This window comes from Rhineura floridana, chromosome 1, assembly GCF_030035675.1.
Source record: "Rhineura floridana isolate rRhiFlo1 chromosome 1, rRhiFlo1.hap2, whole genome shotgun sequence".
In the NCBI taxonomy this organism is placed as follows: Eukaryota; Metazoa; Chordata; class Lepidosauria; order Squamata; family Rhineuridae; genus Rhineura; species Rhineura floridana.
Genome location: NC_084480.1, coordinates 295,597,969 through 295,616,856, shown reverse-complemented (window position 1 = coordinate 295,616,856; position 18,888 = coordinate 295,597,969). Strand labels below are relative to the sequence as shown.

Below are 18,888 nucleotides of genomic sequence, written 5' to 3'. Positions count from 1 at the left end.
CTGAAATCAATGGAGAAGAAGCATATGCAACCCTCCTTCCACAGCCCCACTATACATAGCTTCTGAAGGGTCTGCTTCATTTTCAGAGCTCTGTGGAACAAGTGGACATGCAGCAAAGGATTGTAATTGAACATATTTTCTTCTGGGTTATGTGTTGACTTTGTAGCAGACATCAATTCTGGACTCTGCAATCAGCTGACATTTACTTTCCAGTTGCGGTTAAGGTGGTGATAGCATTTTGAAATTGTCATTACGGTTCCGTTTTAATTTATCATTTCAATGGCAGAGTGCCGGGCTATGCAGTGACATGACACAGGAAAAATATAATTTTACTTTTAGGGCCTCAACCAGTAGGGGCATGAAGAATTTTTCTTCTGCCCAGCCTTTTTTTTTTTTAACTGTATCCCCCCTTTTAAGCTAGTAATTTAGTTACTTCCATTTTTATTATGTTGTTATCCTTCTATAAACAAAATGAAAACTGCTTCATCTCAAAGTATTTGGCAGAAACTAGCTCTCTTGAGTGTAAACCGGAAGTGTTAAGGGTGGAACAGGATTGTTCTACTGCCCCATCTCTAACTTGGAATGGATGGATCATTCACTTTTTCACGTTTATTCATAAATGTGATCCATCCCATTTCCACAATCATTTGAGAATTTTAAAGGGGGAAAAAACAGAAGAAACTGCATAAAATAGGTATTTAAATATGTATTTTGATACTGTTATTGATTTTTAAATATATATCATACAGATATGGTTTAGCTATAAACTTTGTAAGATTATTCAATTAAAATACATATTATTGTATTGAGTCCAAGATCCATGGGCTGTATTCCACTAAGTTCTACTCACAGTAGACCCATTGAAATGAATGAATCTAAGTTAGTAATATATTAACTTCAATGGGACTACTCTGAATAGGACTAGCATTGAATACTACCCCATGAGTTAAGTGGCCAGTTGTAATATTTCTACTTTCCTTTTTATTTAAATAATTCAATAATTTGTTTTTGTTTTGCTTTTATTCTTGTTTGTGTTTGTAGATATAAATAAAACCTAAAAAAAAGAAAAGTAAAAATCACAATATTCAGAGAAGTGCAAAATCTGAAAGTTAATTGCCTTCTGCTGTGCACATTATTCTAGGAGATGCAGATCACATCAGTTCATATTGCAACATCTGCTGCAAGTTGTTGTCATCAGTTTCAGTTGATGCAGCCTGATGACATGGACAAGGTGTTTGCGATTATGTGGCCAGCATCAAGTCTTCTTGCCCCTTGCCCTTCCTGGCTTATTAAAGCTTGTTGAGGGGGTATGACTGAGTGGATCCATGGTGTGGTCAACACATTGTTGCAGGAGGGAGTGGCCCCAGCTGCTCTGAAAGAGGCATGATCCAAATGCTCCTGAAAAAGCCCACCGGTTTGTGACAACTACCACCCGACTGCAACCTTTTTAGGGAAGGTGATCAAGAAAGTTGTGGCACAGCAATTGCAAGTACTCTTCGATAAAGCAGATTATCTTGACCCATTCCAATCTGGGTTCAGGCCTGATTATGGGACTGAATCGGCCTTGGGCACCCTGATGGATGACCGTTATCAACCAAGGGGTCTTCTGTATCGTTAAAAGTTGTGCAGGGGGAAGGGAGAATTCCACCTTGTGGTTTATCCCATTACAGGGTTGCAAGATCACCTGCATTTGGCTGACTTTCTCTTCTCCTAAAGATACAGGATCAGTCTCAGGCCTTGAGCCTGGCAACCCTGTTATCTGGAGAAGGACAGGGAGAGTGCAATCTTTTTATTCTTACTTGATCTCTCAGCAGATTTTGATAACAGTGACCATGGAATCCTTCTGAGTTGTCTTGGTGTCTTAGAGAGGTTCCAATCTTATCTCCAGGGTCGGTTTCAGAGAATAGCATTAGGTAACAGCCTTTCAGGCCCCTGGCAATCGTGCTGTGGAGTGCCACAGGTACTATCTTGTGCCCAGTGCTGATTTGGGGTGAGATGTCAGTAGTATGCTGATGATACTCAGCTCTGTTTCTCTATAACATCTGAATCAGGAGAAGCCATGCAAGTCTTGGACTGGTGCCTGGACTCAGTGGTGGGCTAGATAAGGGCCAATAAACTGACTCTGAACCCAATCAAGACAGAGGTGCTATGGATAGGTGGTTCCCAAGTCTATATAATTGCTCAATTGCCTTCTTTGGATTGGGATGTACCCCCTCTGAAGCAACAGGTTCATAGTCTGGGGGTACTCCTTGATCCTTTTCTGTTGTTAGAGACCCAGCTGACCTCAATAGCTAGGAGTGCCTTATGCCATCTTCAGCTGGTAAGACAGCTGCAGCTGTTTCTGCAATGGGATAGCCTGGCCATTGTTGTCCATACACTGGTAATTCCAGGCTGGATTACTGTAATGAGCTCTATGCAGGGCTGCCCTTGGTGTTGGCCCAGTAGCTGCAGCTGATGCAAAATACAGCAGTGTAACTGCTCACTGGGGCCATGTATCATTAACATGTTACCCTGCTGATGAAGAAATTGCACTGGCTGCCCATTAGCTACCAGGCAAATTTCAAGGTTTTGTTTTACAAAGTCCTGTACAGTTTAAGACCAGTATACCTGAAAGATCATCCTACCCCATATATAACAAGTCAATCACTGCGCTCTGCTGGCGAGCGCCTTCTATAGATACCATCAGGAGGTCCATTACACACAACATAGGCTCAATCACATGGAGGGTTAATGTGGATCTGGTCCTTTTTGCAGATCCTTTTAATTTGGACCATTTGCATGATGTTTTTGCCAATGCGAGTGCACTCAGCTGCTATTGTCTTTAAATCTGGATTAAATCAATGCGATAAAAATCCAAAATTGGTTTAAAAATCCACACCTGCTTTGGTGCCCACCTGCTGTGTGGTTGCTTTCTCTGCTGTTTTTGGCTGCACGGGTTGTTCGCCATTTTAGATCCTTTCTCCATCCCCCTACACCATCTATGGACATAATTTTGTTTCCTGCCACTGACGAACAAACTTCCGGTCGCTCTAGCCTTCCTTTCCCCCACTTCGACCCCCCAAACAAGTTCCCTCCCTCAGCCCTTTAAACCAGCGATGCACTCCGTTTAGTTGCTATTTTTACTTTTCTCTCAACATATATTTTGTATGTTATGCTTAGACGTCTGCTGCCGCCGCCACACTCCTTGGTAGCCCCGGGAAGGTGGCAGCAGCAGAGGAGGAGCTCCTGCTTGGCCCTCATTGTATCTCATATGGTCTAGCCTTCCTTTCCCCCAAATCCCCCCCAGCAAGTTCCCTCCCTCGGTCCTTTACACCAGCTATGTGCTCTCTTTACCAGCTATTTTACTTTATGAGCCAGGCAGGGGCAGCAAGGGAAGAGAAGGGGTGCTGTGCTGCCACTCTCCCCTGCGCCTCTCTCCTCCTGGGGGAGGACGAGGAGGAGCCCCACACCAGTTTGTGGGGAAGAGACCAGGCAGGTATTTAGGGCCAGTGCTTGGGGCGCGGGGCCCCTTTGAGGAGGCAGCGGCAATGAGCAGTCCTGCCAGCCAGCAAAGTCTACCTTCACTACAGCCAGTAGTGCTGCGGGATGTGCCAGGGAGGCCCTGCTTGGTTTTCTGGAGGGAAATGAGAGGAGGGTTGACCCGACCCCCCCATCTAACACTTTCCGGCTGGGACATAGCCCAGGCAAAGCTCCTGCAGAAGCCCTATTGCAACTAAGGTCTTGTTCACAAAGAAGTTGTGTGTGCAACATCATCATCATCATCACTGTTTATTTGTATGCTGTCTTTCCATAACAATTTATGCACAAGGTGGCTCACAACATGAACAGAAAAAAAGTTACACAACTTACTGTAAGAAATAAATTCAAATGGTCAATAAGTTAATAAAAACATCATAAAAATATAAAATAAATTGATACATCCTTATAATTCCTAATAAAATCCAACAATAAAATACAGAAGCATAATCCCAATAACAGAAAAACAAAAAAAAGACCATCGGAAATTAAACTTTTACCCAAACAGAAGCCCCTAAACATTCATTCATTGGTGATCACTCGTGGCCGAGTAACATTGTCTTCCAAGATACAGTCTTTAACAGTGGGTCCGTAAGTGACTGTGGAGGCTGTGATGTTCCTGTATTAGTGTATATATGGTAAGTGCTGTTTGTATAGGAGATACATGGTAAGTGGAATGAAAGAGGAGGGGGGAGTGAATGGGCAGTAGAATGCTGGATGATTGGCTGAGTGTTTAGAATGGCTGAGAGTATAAATGGAAGGATGACAGTTAAATCTGGGTGGACGTGAGAGGGTTGTTTTGGTGGGTTTGGAGAGGAGATTGTGTGGAGAGTTGGTGGATGTGAGGAGAGTGTGGAGTTCGGATTAATACTAAGACAAGTACCAGAAATAGATGAAACCATATGCTTATGTGCCTTTATAAAGTAATCTTGTTATCTTTATTATTTAATAAATACTGTATTTGGTTTACCAAAGGCCTGATCCTTGGCTGGGGTTTCACAGACCAGAAGGGAGGGTAAGGTAAATACCAAGGCTGAAGAGTGACAAATGGTGGCAGCGGGGAAGGGAAGAATAACACCACAAGTATTCAGAGCAAACCAGGATTATCTGCATTGATACAAAGGGATTGGGACAGCTTAAGCACGCAGTCACAGAGGTAACCTGATAGAGAGACTCAGGCAGAGTCTCTGGGCATACGGGTTATAGGACGTGACTGGTGGTGCTGCCTAGCAGGGGGATCTGGTGAGGTCTATGCTAGAGCGGGGAGAGAAACCATAAAAAAGGACAGTCCGGACTGGTGGAGTCCCTGGTGGTGCCTAGTGACAGGCAGTAACCACGAGCAGGTAGGAACCTGACAGGGAGAGCCAGGGAAGGGCGTCACACGTGGTGGCAGTAGCGGTGGGATCCGAACAAAGGAGAATACGTCACAGGTGTTGGCTGTAGCGGTGGTACGAATACTAGAGAATCCCTAACAGTGGTGTGGCAAACAGAAATAACAAATCAAGATTACTTGTGAGAGTGACTGGCAAAGAGTGTGTGGCAAAGAGTGAGTGAACTCCAACAATATGGCTGAATATATAAAGATGAAAAGAGAGGAGCTGGTGGAGAAGTGCATAACATTCAATTTACCTCACGAGGGTAAAGGGGTAGATGAATTGAGGGTAGCACTTATAGGATTTGCAACTGCCCAGCAAAAACAACCTGTCAGGGAAGAGACCCCAGAAGGATACTCAAGCAATCCCGCTTATATAGAGTATTTGAGAGAGAAGTTAAGATGGGAGCATGAGTTGGAAACTGAGAGTCTGAGGAGGGAGGCTGAGGAAAAAGACAAGCAGAGGGTCTTTGAAATGGATGAGAAAGAAAAACAGAGGGAGTTGGCAATTGAGAGAATGAGAATGGGGTTTGAGGAGAGGGAGAAGCAACGAGCATTGGATCCTGAATTACAGGTGGAAAAGTTAAAGTTTGAAAGGGAGAAGTTTCATTCTGATGAAACAAGAAAGGACAGAAATGAAACAAAAATAAAGGTTACACCGAAAGATTTTGCAGTGTTTGAGCCTGGACAAGATCCACAGATTTACCTCAGCACTTTTGAAAAGGCAGCTCAATTGTGGGGGCTACCAGAGGATAAATATATGCAATATTTATCAAACCTGATCAAAGGGGAATTGGCTGAGGTATACCAATATTTCCCCTCAGACAAGCCCGTCACATATGCTGAGTTTAAAGAGGCAGTATACAAAAGATTCAGACTGGGACCTGACTATTTTAGAAAGTTATTCCGAAACTGTCAGATCCAAGCAGGGAGGTCTTTTGTTGAACTGGGAGCAAAGTTGATGGATATATTTGGAAAGTGGATGAGTAGTGCTAAAGCTCAGTCAGTGGAAGAGGTGAAAAGCCTCATGATACTGGATCAATTATTCCATCAGTTACCACCAGAAATAAGGCTCCTTGTCAAAGACCGTTCCCCTACATCGGTGCAGGAGGCCGCAGAGATGGCGGATCACTTTGCCTCCAATAGAACTGGCTGGGTGGGGAAAACATCAAGAGAGTTTAAACCCAGACCATATAATGGTGGCAGAAAGGATGTGGTGCCACAGCGAGTGAGCCCTCCAGTAAAATCTGAAGGGCACAGGACACCCCAGAGTGGATCTGTGTACCCTAAAAGTGAGGAGAAATTATGCTACAAATGTGGTAGACCGGGGCACCTACGTTTTCAATGTGAGGTTCCCAACCCCATTAGTAATCCTGCTCAGGCAAGGGCAGTAAAGACAGAACCAAAAGAGCTAACAGCAAAATAGGTTCAGTTCTGCCAGATAAACTGGACAGAGGTAAAAGACTTGGATTCGAGTCTGAGAGAGGAAGTGTGTGTTCAAGGGGCAAATTATTGGGCATTGCTTGATACTGGTGCCGCTCAGACGTTACTGAGGCCAGATTTAATAAAATCTGAGGAAATATTACCTCAGGAAACGGTGACTATCCAAGGAGTGAGGGGTGAACCAGAAAACTTGCCTATGGCCCTATTGCAAATGGAGTGGAGAGGCCGAGAGGGCAAATATAAAGTAGGTATTAATGCCCAACAACAAGAACCAGTGATACTGGGAAGAGATGTTATGGGGGCACAATGGAAAATATATGTAGTGACCAGACAGCAACTTGGCAGAGAAACAGAAGCCATGTTAAAAGGGGCTGAAGGAAACAGGGTGGAACCTGTTTGCGAGCCTCAGGTCCCCATAGCAACCCTTGGCAGGCCTGCTGAAGGAGACAAACTGTATCAAATGGTCTCTGGGGAAGAGACAGAGCATTTCAGAGAAGAACTGAAGAAAGATACAAGTTTGAGGCAAATAAAGGAGCAAGCCCTGACCCAACAGATTCCTTTCACTGACAAACTGAGGAATCAAGTTGTGAGTGAGAATGGGATTTTATATAGACTGTGGATGCCTGCTGAGAGAAAGGATGAATGTGAACCAGTGAAGCAATTGATAGTACCTAGCAAATACAGAACCAGATTGCTAGAGGTAGCCCACGATGTCCCATGTGCAGGACATCTGGGAATAAAAAAGACCAAGAGGAGATTGGCTGCACACTATTATTGGCCAAATATCTCCAAAGATGTAAAACAACATTGTCTATCTTGTGGAATATGCCAAAAGGTGGGAAAAAGTGGAGTAAAGACTAAGGCACCCTTGAAGCCCCTTCCTATAATAGGGCAACCCTTTTATAGAGTGGGAATAGATTTGCTGGGCCCTTTTTCCAAACCCACAAGGCATGGCAAGAAATATCTATTGGTGGTGGTGGATTTTGCCACCAGGTACCCAGATGCAGAAGCACTAAGATCTGTAGAAGCCCCTGTAGTGGCAGAGGCTTTGTTAAAAATCTTTATGAGGCTGGGTTTCCCTCATAAAGTGCTGACGGATCAAGGCAGTGTATTCATGGGAGAAGTGATGCAATGTATGTGGAAGTGTTGTGGTCTAAAACATCTAAAGACCACTACTTACCATCCCGCCACTAATGGGCTAACTGAGAGATTCAATGGGGTTTTGAAGGGCATGATAAGAAGTTATGTTCAAGATCACCCACAAGACTGGGATGAACGTTTGGGGTGCTTCTTATTTGCGTACTGAGAAGTCCCTCAGGAGTCAACAGGCTTCTCACCCTTTGAACTAATGTTGACTAGAAAAGTGAGGGGACCTTTGGAATTGTTAAAAAATTCATGGGAAGGAACCCTGGGAGAGTACAAAACATCTGTAGTAGATTTTGTATTGGAATTCCGCAATAAATTAACATCAATGATGGAAATTGTGAAAGAGAATTTAAGTCAAGCTCAGGAGAAGCAAAGTTACTGGTATGACAGAACAGCCAGGGAACGTGTGTATGATGTGGGAGATATGGTTATGGCGTTCATACCCAGGAAACATGACAAATTACAGGCCAGCTGGGAGGGACCATATATCATAAGAGAAAAGCTTGACACAGTGACGTATGTAATTTCCACAGACCAATTAAACAAAAACAAAGTGGTCCATGTAAATATGTTAAAGCCTTACCATACCAGGGATGCAAAGGTGTTGCAAGTTACCTTATTCCCTGAGGGAAGTGGGCCTGAACTTCCAGATTTGGTACAGGAAAGCAAAGATAAAGGAGGGATAGATCAATTGGAATGGTCAGAGGAGGTGAAGGAGGAAGTAAAAGAAGAGATTCGGAGAGTTTTGAAAAACTATGGGAATCTCTTTAGAAATAAACCTGGCCGAACCAGTATAGCCAAACATTCCATTGATACTGGAGATCGTGCCCCAATCAGACCTGTTCCGTACTGTGTGAATGGGAAAGTTGTGAGTGAAGTAATCTATGTAGGACATAAGGTGGGGAGTGGGAAAATCACCCCCTTATGGAGCAAGGTGGAGGCAATACAAGCGTGGCCTATCCCCTTAACCAAAAAACAAGTTAGGGCATTTCTAGGTGTGGCTGGTTTTTATAGGAAGTTTGTGAGAAATTTTGGGGAAATCGCAACCCCCTTGCATGAATTGACAAAGAAAAAGTGTTCTGAGCATGTGGTATGGACGGATGAATGTCAGAAGGCTTTTGATATGCTGAAGCAAGCCTTGTGCCAAGGACCTATATTAATAGCACCAGACTATGAGCAACCATTCATCGTGGCTACGGATGCGTCAGACCTCGCGCTGGGAGTCGTCTTGCTGCAGGAGAGAGAAGGCACCAGACATCCAGTAGCATATCTGAGTTGCAAGCTGACGCCGAGGGAGAAAAACTATTCGTCGGTCCAGAAGGAGTGCCTAGTGGTCATGTGGGGACTGAATAAGTTGCTTCCATACGTGTGGGGACGAAGATTCATGGTAACAACGGATCATCGGGCCTTGTTATGGTTACAGACTATGAAAAACCATAATACTATGTTGCAGAGGTGGTCCTGGGCCTTACAAGACTATCAAGTGGACTTCCAGTTCATCAAAGGCAAGGACAATGTATTGGCCGATGGACTGTCAAGGCAGGTGGCTGGGACTGCAGTGATGTGACCAGATGGAGGAACAAAGAAAGACATTTTCCCCAGAGAGACTTGTTTTATTTGTTAACGCGGCGTATGAATCCTGGAACAGGAATAATACTCTGCCGTTATTTTAAGGGGGGGGAAATGTGATGTTCCTGTATTAGTGTATATATGGTAAGTGCTGTTTGTATAGGAGATACATGGTAAGTGGAATGAAAGAGGAGGGGGAGTAAATGGGCAGTAGAATGCTGGATGATTGGCTGAGTGTTTAGAATGGCTGAGAGTATAAATGGAAGGATGACAGTTAAATCTGGGTGGACGTGAGAGGGTTGTTTTGGTGGGTTTGGAGAGGAGATTGTGTGGAGAGTTGGTGGATGTGAGGAGAGTGTGGAGTTCGGATTAATACTAAGACAAGTACCAGAAATAGATGAAACCATATGCTTATGTGCCTTTATAAAGTAATCTTGTTATCTTTGTTATTTAATAAATACTGTATTTGGTTTACCAAAGGCCTGATTCTTGGCTGGGGTTTCACAGACCAGAAGGGAGGGTAAGGCAGATACCAAGGTTGAAGAGTGACAAATGGTGGCAGCAGGGAAGGGAAGAATAACACCACAAGTATTCAGAGCAAACCAGGATTATCTGCATTGATACAAAGGGATTGGGACAGCTTAAGCACGCAGTCACAGAGGTAACCTGATAGAGAGACTCAGGCAGAGTCTCTGGGAATACAAGTTATAGGATGTGACTGGTGGTGCTGCCTAGCAGGGGGATCTGGTGAGGTCTATGCTAGAGCGGGGAGAGAAACCATAAAAAGGACAGTCCGGACTGGTGGAGTCCCTGGTGGTGCCTAGTGACAGGCAGTAACCATGAGCAGGTAGGAACCTGACAGGGAGAGCCAGGGAAGGGCGTCACAGAGGCCAATTCTGGATCCACACAGCCTCCCACAGTGAGGACATAGGTTTCCAGATGGAAGATGGTCACGATGAGGATTTGCTTGACGTGCCTTCCGCTTAGCTCGTTTGTCTCTTTCACCCTGTACTCGTGCTTCTTCAAAGTCCATAGCACCTTTGATAATGGCCGACCTCCAATTGGGATGCTCATGGGCCAAGGCTTCCCAGTTCTCAATGCTTATGTTACATTTTTTTAGATTAGCTTTGAGAACATCTTTAAACCTCTTTTGCAGTCCACCGATATTCTGTTTTCCATCCTTAAGTTGGGAGTAAAGGAGCTGCCTTGGAAGACAATGATCAGGCATTCAAACAACATGGCCGGTCCAGCAAAAGTGATGTTGGAGGATCATTGTTTCAACACTGGTGGTCTTTGCTTCTTCCAATACGCTAACATTAGCCCGCCTATCTTCCCAAGTAATTTGCAGAATTTTCCATAGGCAGCGTTGGTGGAATCTTTCAAGAAGTTCGGAGTGGCGTTTATAAATGGTCCATGTTTCACAGGCGTACAGTAAGGTCGGTAGTACAATGGCTTTGTAAATTAGCATTTTGGTCTCCCTGCGAATATCCCGATCCTCAAACACTCTACGCTGCATTCGGAAGAATGTGGCACTCGCAGAGCTCAGACGATGCTGAATTTCAGCATCGATGTCAGCTTTTACAGAGAGATGGCTGCCAAGATAAGAAAAGTGATCAACATTCTCCAGCATCGCACCATTAAGGTGGATTGATAGTGCTACAGAGGGATTGGTTCACACTTGCTGATGAAGCACTTTGGGTTTTTTGATGTTAAGCGAGAGGCCAAGCTTTTCATATGCTTCTGCAAAGACATTTAGGATAGTTTGAAGATCTTCCTCTGAATGTGCGGAGACTACATTATCATCGGCATATTGAAGTTCTATGACAGAGGTTGTAATTACCTTACTTTTTGCTTTTAGCCTACTGAGATTAAAAAGCTTTCCAACTGTTCAATATGTAATTTCCACGCCAGTGGGAAGTTTCCCCTCAACAAGGTATAGAATCATGGCAATGAAAATAGCAAATAAGGTTGGAGCAATGACACATCCTTGTTTGACGCCTGATCCCACTTTGAATGGATCACTTTGAGAGCCATTGTTATCCAAAATTGTTGCCATCATGTTGCCATGGAGGAGTCGCAAAATATTCACAAATTTATCAGGGCATCCAATTTTCAGAAGAATGGTCCAGAGATATGTTCGAGTTACAGTATCAAAGGCCTTAGTCAGATCAATAAACGCCATATACAGAGGTTGGTTTTGCTCCCTGCATTTTTCTTGAAGCTGTCATGCAGTGAAGATCATGTCCACTGTCTCCTTGGAAGGACGGAAACCATTTTGGGATTCAGGGAGGATGTCTTCTGAGATAGGTAGGAGGCAATTTGCGAGGATCCTTGCATGGATTTTACCTGCGGTAGTTAGAAGAGAGATGCCTCGGTAGTTCCCACAATCTGTTCTATCACCCTTCTTGAAAAGAGTGATAATTATGGCATCCCTAAAGTCTTCCGGGATCTCCTCCCTCATCCAGATTTTTTCAATGAGCTTATGAAATTGTTGTGTAAATTCAGGCTCACCTTTTTTAAAGACTTCAGCAGGAATCCCATCAGGTCCACTAGCTTTGTTATTCTTCATCTGATTAATGGCTTTACTGGCTTCATCCAAATTAGGGGATACTGCAAGCTCATCTCTAATTTGTTGTTGTGGGATTTGCGAGAAGACCTCATCAGCCACAATAGAGTTATGATTAAGGAGGTCATGGTAATGCTCTTTCCAACGCAGTGCAATAGATTCTTTGTCCTTTAGAAGTTTGGTACCATCTATTGAACATAAGGTATTTGTACCATAGTTTGTTGGTCTGTAGATGGCCTTTGTGGCATTAAAAAAGCCCCGTGCATGCTGGATTTCTTGAGCTTTCTTTATCTACCAGGTGTTCTTACGTTCTCTAGTTCTTCTTTGGACCTCAGCCTTTGTACTGGCATAGATTTTTTTCTTAGCAGCACAGTTAATGTCTTTCAAGGTGGTCTCTGGCATCTTCAGGTAGTGATACCTTTTCAGCTGCAGTCAGTCAAGGCCCCGCCCTTCCAGGCTAGGTGGAAAGAGGACAGCAAGCAGGGAGAGGGTCTTACAGCCAAGATGGTCTCACACATACAAACACAAAATATACACACTGCACACTATAAACACTTCATTCCTTCTTCACAAAAAAGGACTTTGTCTAGAGGAAATGAAACTGACAACAGAAAAAAAGTAATTTGGTGTCAGTTGCACCCCCCACTGTCTCCCAGCTTAGTGTGAAATTGACAGAAAACCCCTCCCTTTCTTGATTAGTGATGGGGATGTTCCAGAGGGAGTTAACATGTAAATTTGCGGGCAGGGCCACAAGGAAACAGTGATACTAATAAACGCAAATGTGTGTGAATGCAAAACAGCAAATTGGAACGTAGGGAGAAGAGACGTGTGAACCGTGGAACTCTATCGTGAAGGGAAAAGCTTCATAAAGGACCTATTAGAATGGTCCGCCCCAGGCGCCTGATGGATCCAGAAGGATTCCTGACTGTGCTTGGGGAATTGGAACCTGCTGAAGGCCGCCCGGTCGATGCCCTGGTGGTAGAGTAGAACGAGAGAATCACCAGGGCATTGGACCGGGTGGCTCCGAAACGTCCTCTCCCCCTGAACAGAACTCAGTTAGCACCATGGTATACACCACGGTTGCATAATCTGAGACAGGAGGTGAGACGACTAGAACGCCGGTGGCGGAAATCACGTTCCGAAGATGTCCGGACACAGGTTAGAGCAGCAATAGCTGCCTATCAAGTGGCAGTGAAGGCAGAAAAGAAGAAGTTCTTTGCTGCCTCCATTGCGTCCGCAGAGTGCTGTCCCAGGAGGTTGTTCCAAGTGGTCCGAAGCCTGGTCGGTCCAGTTGCTCAGGAACCCTTGGAACAGTCAAAAGCCTCCTGTGACAAATTAGCAAAGCACTTTGCTGACAAAATCGAACACTTGCGGAACTTGATCCCGTACGCCGTGGATACAGTGAATGAACCAGAGTTGGCCAGTTGCAAGCCGGTCAAATGGGATCGGTTTCGGCCTCTCCCTTCTGAGGATGTGGACAAGGTGCTCTCAACTGTGAGGCCTACCACATGTCTAAATGATCCTTGCCCGTCGTGGCTCCTTGTGAGCTGCAAAGAGAAATTGGGCGAGGGGATTAAGGCGGTGGTTAATGCATCCTTGGAGGAGGGTGTAATGCCATTAGCCCTCAAGGAGGCAATTGTAAAGCCCATCTTAAAGAAGCCCTCCTTGGATCCCCAAGTTTTGAACAACTTTGGCCCAATTTCAAATTTACCATTCTTGGGCAAGGTCATTGAGCGAGTGGTGGCCAATCAGCTGTCGGCACACTTGGATGAAACGGATTATTTAGATCCATACCAATCGGGTTTCAGGACTGGACATGGAACTGAAACAGCCTTGGTCGCTCTAGTGGATGATATGAGGAGGGCATTAGATAGGGGAGAATTCACCTTTCTTGTCCTCCTCGATCTCTCAGCGGCTTTTCATACTGTTGACCACAGTATCCTTCTACATCACCTGGAGGGATTGGGAATAGGAGGCACGGTACTGCAGTGGTTCCGTTCCTTTCTCTCCGATAGGCATCAACAAGTAGCATTGGGGGAAGAGGTTTCAGACCCTTGGCCTCTCAATTGTGGTGTGCCACAGGGCTCTATCCTCTCTCCCATGCTATTTAACATCTATATGAAGCCGCTGGGGACAATCATTAGGAGATTTGGGCTGCAGTGTCACCAATATGCGGATGACACTCAGCTCTATCTCTCGTTTAAATCCTCACCAGAGTTGGCTGTGGAGACCATGTCCAAGTGCCTGGAATCCGTGAGTGGATGGATGGGAAGGAACAGGTTGAAACTGAATCCCGATAAGACCGAGGTGCTATTCGTGGGAGACAAGGGAAGGTTGGGAGATATTGACTTGATGTTTGATGGGGTGAAACTGCCCCTAAAGGACCAGGTCCGCAGCCTTGGGGTTGTTCTGGATTCCAAGCTGTCCATGGAGGCTCAGATCTCGGCAGTGAGCTGGGCAGCTTGGTATCAATTACACCTCATACGTATACTGCAACCCTACCTTCCTGTTCATCAGCTCCCATTGGTGGTACATGTCCTGGTCACCTCTCATTTGGATTACTGTAATGCGCTCTACGTGGGGCTACCCTTGAAAATGGTCCGGAAACTACAACTTATACAAAATGCGGCGGCTCGACTACTTACAAATTGTCATCGCCGGGAGCACATCACACCAGTGTTGTTCGATCTGCACTGGCTTCCAGTTGTTTTCCGGGCCCAATTCAAGGTGTTGGTATTAACTTTTAAATCCCTACACGGTCTCGGCCCAGCTTATCTGATGGAGCGCCTCCACCGCCACCAATTATGCCGCCCAACAAGATCAGCCACACAGGCCCTTCTCTCAGTCCCGCCAACTAAAACAGCTAGGTTGGTGGGGACTAGAGAGAGGGCATTCTCAGAAGTGGCCCCCACTCTCTGGAACTCCCTCCCGTATGATCTCCGGCATGCCCCTTCCCTGAATGTATTCCGCCAGGCCTTGAAGTCCTGGCTTTTCAGACAGGCCTTCGGGACTTCCGGGGAGGGTTAATCTCTATGACTAATTGCCTATTACTCTGAACTGTCATTGTTTTATAATTTTATCGTTTGTATTGTATTATTATGATGTATTTTATTGTAACTGAGTTGTACGTCGCCTAGAGTGGCCACTGGCCAGATAGGCGACACATAAATTAAATAATAATAATAATAATAATTATTATTATTATTATATTCAATATGGATTTTAGCTCCCATGTGAACCTGGCCATAGAAAGCCCACGTTTAATATAGTGGCACCTACCCTTTGGAATTTCCTCCCCTTAAATATTAGACAAGTACCATCTCTGTTAGCTTTTCAGTGCCCACTGAAGACCTTCCTTTCTCAACAGATCTTTTAAGTAGAGACCTTATCCCAATCTATGCCTGCTGGAATTGCGTTTTAAGATGTTTTTAAAGATTTTTTAAAAAAGAGGTATTTTAAGATGTTTTATTTTTAAGCTGTCATAAGAAGTCTTTAGAGTTTTGTCCCTTGTTTGCTGCCCGGGGTTCCTTCTGGAAGGAATGGTGAGACAGAAATTTTAATAACATTGACAACAACAACAACAATAATGGCAAAAATCAATTTTTCCAAGCATCCTTGTTGCGAAAATCCCATATGTCTCTGTGTGCATGGAGTCTACACAAATCCACATATAGGGTCTGTGTACATGGAAAAAATCAACTTGTGGAGGTCAGGGGAGTCGAGAATAGAGAGTCTAAACATGTTTGGAACATGTTTAAAGGGCCAGTTATTTCACTGACACTTCATGGAAGACTGCTTATATTTTCTCTTTTGTCTTGTCAAAGGAATTCTTTGGCATAGGGAAATAAGCAAGACTCTGACTGCTTGACAACCAAGTTATATTTATTTTCCCTTGGACCATAAAAGCAACAGTGAGGGAAACCAATTATAAACTAAGAACTGCAAGTTACCTCTGTATGGGCAGAACCCAATTCTCCTGAACTCTTACCGTAAACAATTACCTGCTTGCTTACTATAAGGTCATAGTTGTTTCACGCTTGCACAGAAGCAAATGCTTCCACTTTCTGGGGAATCATTAGTCTGAAGGAATAAAAATAAAGGAATACAGACTTGTAGAAAAGCTTGGATTGCTGCTGTCTCACAGCTCTCAAATGAAATTATTTGACATTTAAAAGATACAGAAGGTTGGCAAGGGAGATGGCATTTCAGGTCCATCTTTTAATTTATTTTTTGTACTTTTCCCCATAGAAAATAGATAGTAAGACTAAAGCATGAAAATACCAAGCGTTTGTAGGCTTTTCAATTAAAGAAATTATGGCTAACATGCAACAAGGAGTAACAATAATAGTTGTTACTTCTACACAAACATTAATTATATTATTTTGGTGTGACATCTGATATGTCAAAAGTTAAAGCACCTACAAATTCTGTAAATTTATAATCCGTTATCTACCCAATATATATTCTGGATCACTTGGATTCAAAGTGGAAATATAATTAAAGAAAGAATGGAAACACTACTGTACCAAGAAGCTAGTTTATTTGTATATTGTGTTATTTTATTTGGCATTGTATGCTTTCTAATTCAGAATCACTTTGAAAAGATGTATGGGTGGGATGCAATTGGTGAACTTTGTTCATGGAAGGACTTTTGAACTACCAGCAGGAATTTATTTTTGCTAATTCACTTTTCCCTGCACCACCTTCCACCCTGTTCTGGAGTCTCCCATTTCTCTAGAGGTGATTTTCAAAGGGCTCGGGTCTTCATGGGGGACAGTGAATCATCAAAAATAGCTTCTCTTTTATTGTTAGTTGGGGCATCCACTGGATCAAAATTCCTTCTGTGAAAGTAAGGGCACCATCTGTGTTAGATATTTATTAAAGATATCTGTAGACCCACTGAACATGGGTCAACCTTGATATCTAAAACATTAAGCTGGGAAATTAGTGGAACTGAAATGCAAGTCACTTTTTAAAGTAAAAAATATGCAAAGTTCTAATCATCATCCATCTTTGGGAAGGGAAACTGATATATTAACATTTCATTTCATTTATTTTAGAAAGATTTATAGATCACTTAATCAAAAAGTTATGAGATAAATATCACAAAATTGTACTACCCATTATTCCAAATGTAAAGCAGTAGATGGTAAGAAACAGTACAGTTATTGCAAAGTGTGTGTGTATTTAGAAGAACTGAAAAAAATCATTATGGTAGTTATTCAAATAATATAGTTATTCACACCAACAAAGAGTCATATACCTTAAAAGATAACATCTGGTTTGGTGCCAGTGGGTGGCAAGGTGAGGCTGGAGCTGGGAGGGCACATCTCCTGCTCTGTGATCCCCACCAGCATCAGATCACAGTGTATGATCTCAAATTGTGACCGGCAGGTGTCATGGATCACAGAGCGGGAGCTCCACTGCCCAGGCGACATAACCCCCACATTCGCATGCAGCTGGCGTGCACTTAAATAGGCTGGTCATGCTATCTCTTGTGTTGCTATATCAGCACACTATGTGTGCATGTCTCCCATCCCCTAAGATCAACATGGACCTCCTGCTAAGATGTAGTATCTATAGGAGGCCCTGGCCAGCAGAGCACAGTGATCTATTTGGTATATAAGGGGTAGGACGATCTTTCAGGTATCCTGCTCTGAAACTGTATGGGGCTTTGTACACCAAAACCAGAACCTTGAAATTGACCCAGTAGCTAATGGGCAGCCAGTGCAATTCTTTCATCAGCGGCACACCTAGTTATGCCCCGAGATAACTTACATTTATGAATAACTGATATTTCTCATTTTCTTCATTGCCAACACACCAAGGAAGACTCGTGACACATGTATGGTTGAAATGTTATATTTATTAAAATATAACACATAATCAATCAAATTCCAATCCGCCAATTAATAATCTCAAATCCTTCGGGCAGGTGAGGCTCAACCTATCTATGAGGGTCTAGACCCTCCAAACCAGGAGGCAAGTCAGTCACATCGTACTGCAACTCCCCAGACAAGGATGTGGGAAAACTTCTCCCTCCTTGCAATCGGAGTCAGGTTTGTGGTTCCAACCTCCGCATCCTGGCCCCACCGTACAGGCGTTCACCATGATGCGCAAGCCGGTCCCACGTGGACACCCCCCGGATCCACACCAGGCATTACGCCTTGATGTTTCACCAGGGAGTGCCCTTTACCCAAATGCCTCATCCACCTCCATTTTTAACCCCAATTACCTCACCTGCCCGAATCCAACGCCACAAGAGGGGATCAGCTGAAGCTTGGTCCCCTCAACCCAAAGAAAACAAAGCCCCCAAACCCAACCTAAAATCCTCCAATAGCAAATCACACCCAATATCCGAAAGATGGACACCATCATCTCGAAACAGATGCGGTGCATGAAAACAGATTCTGTCATGAGGAATATATGCCCCACCCAATGACAAAACTAAACTCCTAACTTTCCTATTCACCCACTTTCTGGATCTGTCGATCCTGTTGGGGTGCATTGCACCCCTCCAAACACGTCGCACCAGCATGTCGGACCACACTATAACAAGGTCCGGGTATGACTGGATGAGAGCATTAAAATCCTGGGTGATCCTAAGCAGCAGATCCATACCTGGCTGCTGCACCAAGTCGTTTTCCCCTAAATGAACCACCAACACATGTGGCTGGTTAAACAATGCCACAAGGCGACACACCAAAGGCATGAGCGCATCCCAAAGCATGCCCCTCTGAGCCTCCCAGCCAACCGTTGCTCTAGCAGAAAGCTGCAGCTGTGTCCCAGCAAGCGTAGAGAAGGCTCTCCGATGTGCCCAAAATAAAATAGAGTGGCCACACATGATGACCCTCACAGGCACAGGAAGGCTCAGCACACCTAAGAAAAGAAAAAACAATACATCAGAATCAATACCTGACATAAGACTTGAAAGCGGAAGAACGCCACCTTCCAATCGCCTGAATGTCCTGAACGCTCATGCCCACGAGGGCGGCGGCCGTAGCCGCCCCAATCCGAAAGGAATGCAGCCCATAGACTCCAGCATCGTGACCACTGGCCAACAAGGCCCGCCGAACAACGGCCCAAAATTGAAATTGAGTCAGGGCAGAACCATCCGCATGTATAAAGAGGTAACGCTGGCCCGCTGGCCTCATTGACAGAAATAAACGCACTGCAGCCACTGGGCACAATTCAAGGACCTGGCAAACTCTCAATGAAATAATACTGCCACGGCCCTTTTGATCAGTCTTAGAGACTCGAAGGGAAAGCCTAACTA

At 44.3% G+C, this 18,888-nt stretch overlaps 1 protein-coding gene across 3 annotated transcripts in view; it reads left to right on the top strand.

The window, feature by feature from the left end:
- CSMD3 (CUB and Sushi multiple domains 3) overlaps positions 1 to 18,888 on the top strand; it is a 1,044,618-nt gene that overhangs the window by 901,437 nt on the left and 124,293 nt on the right. The window lies entirely within an intron of this gene.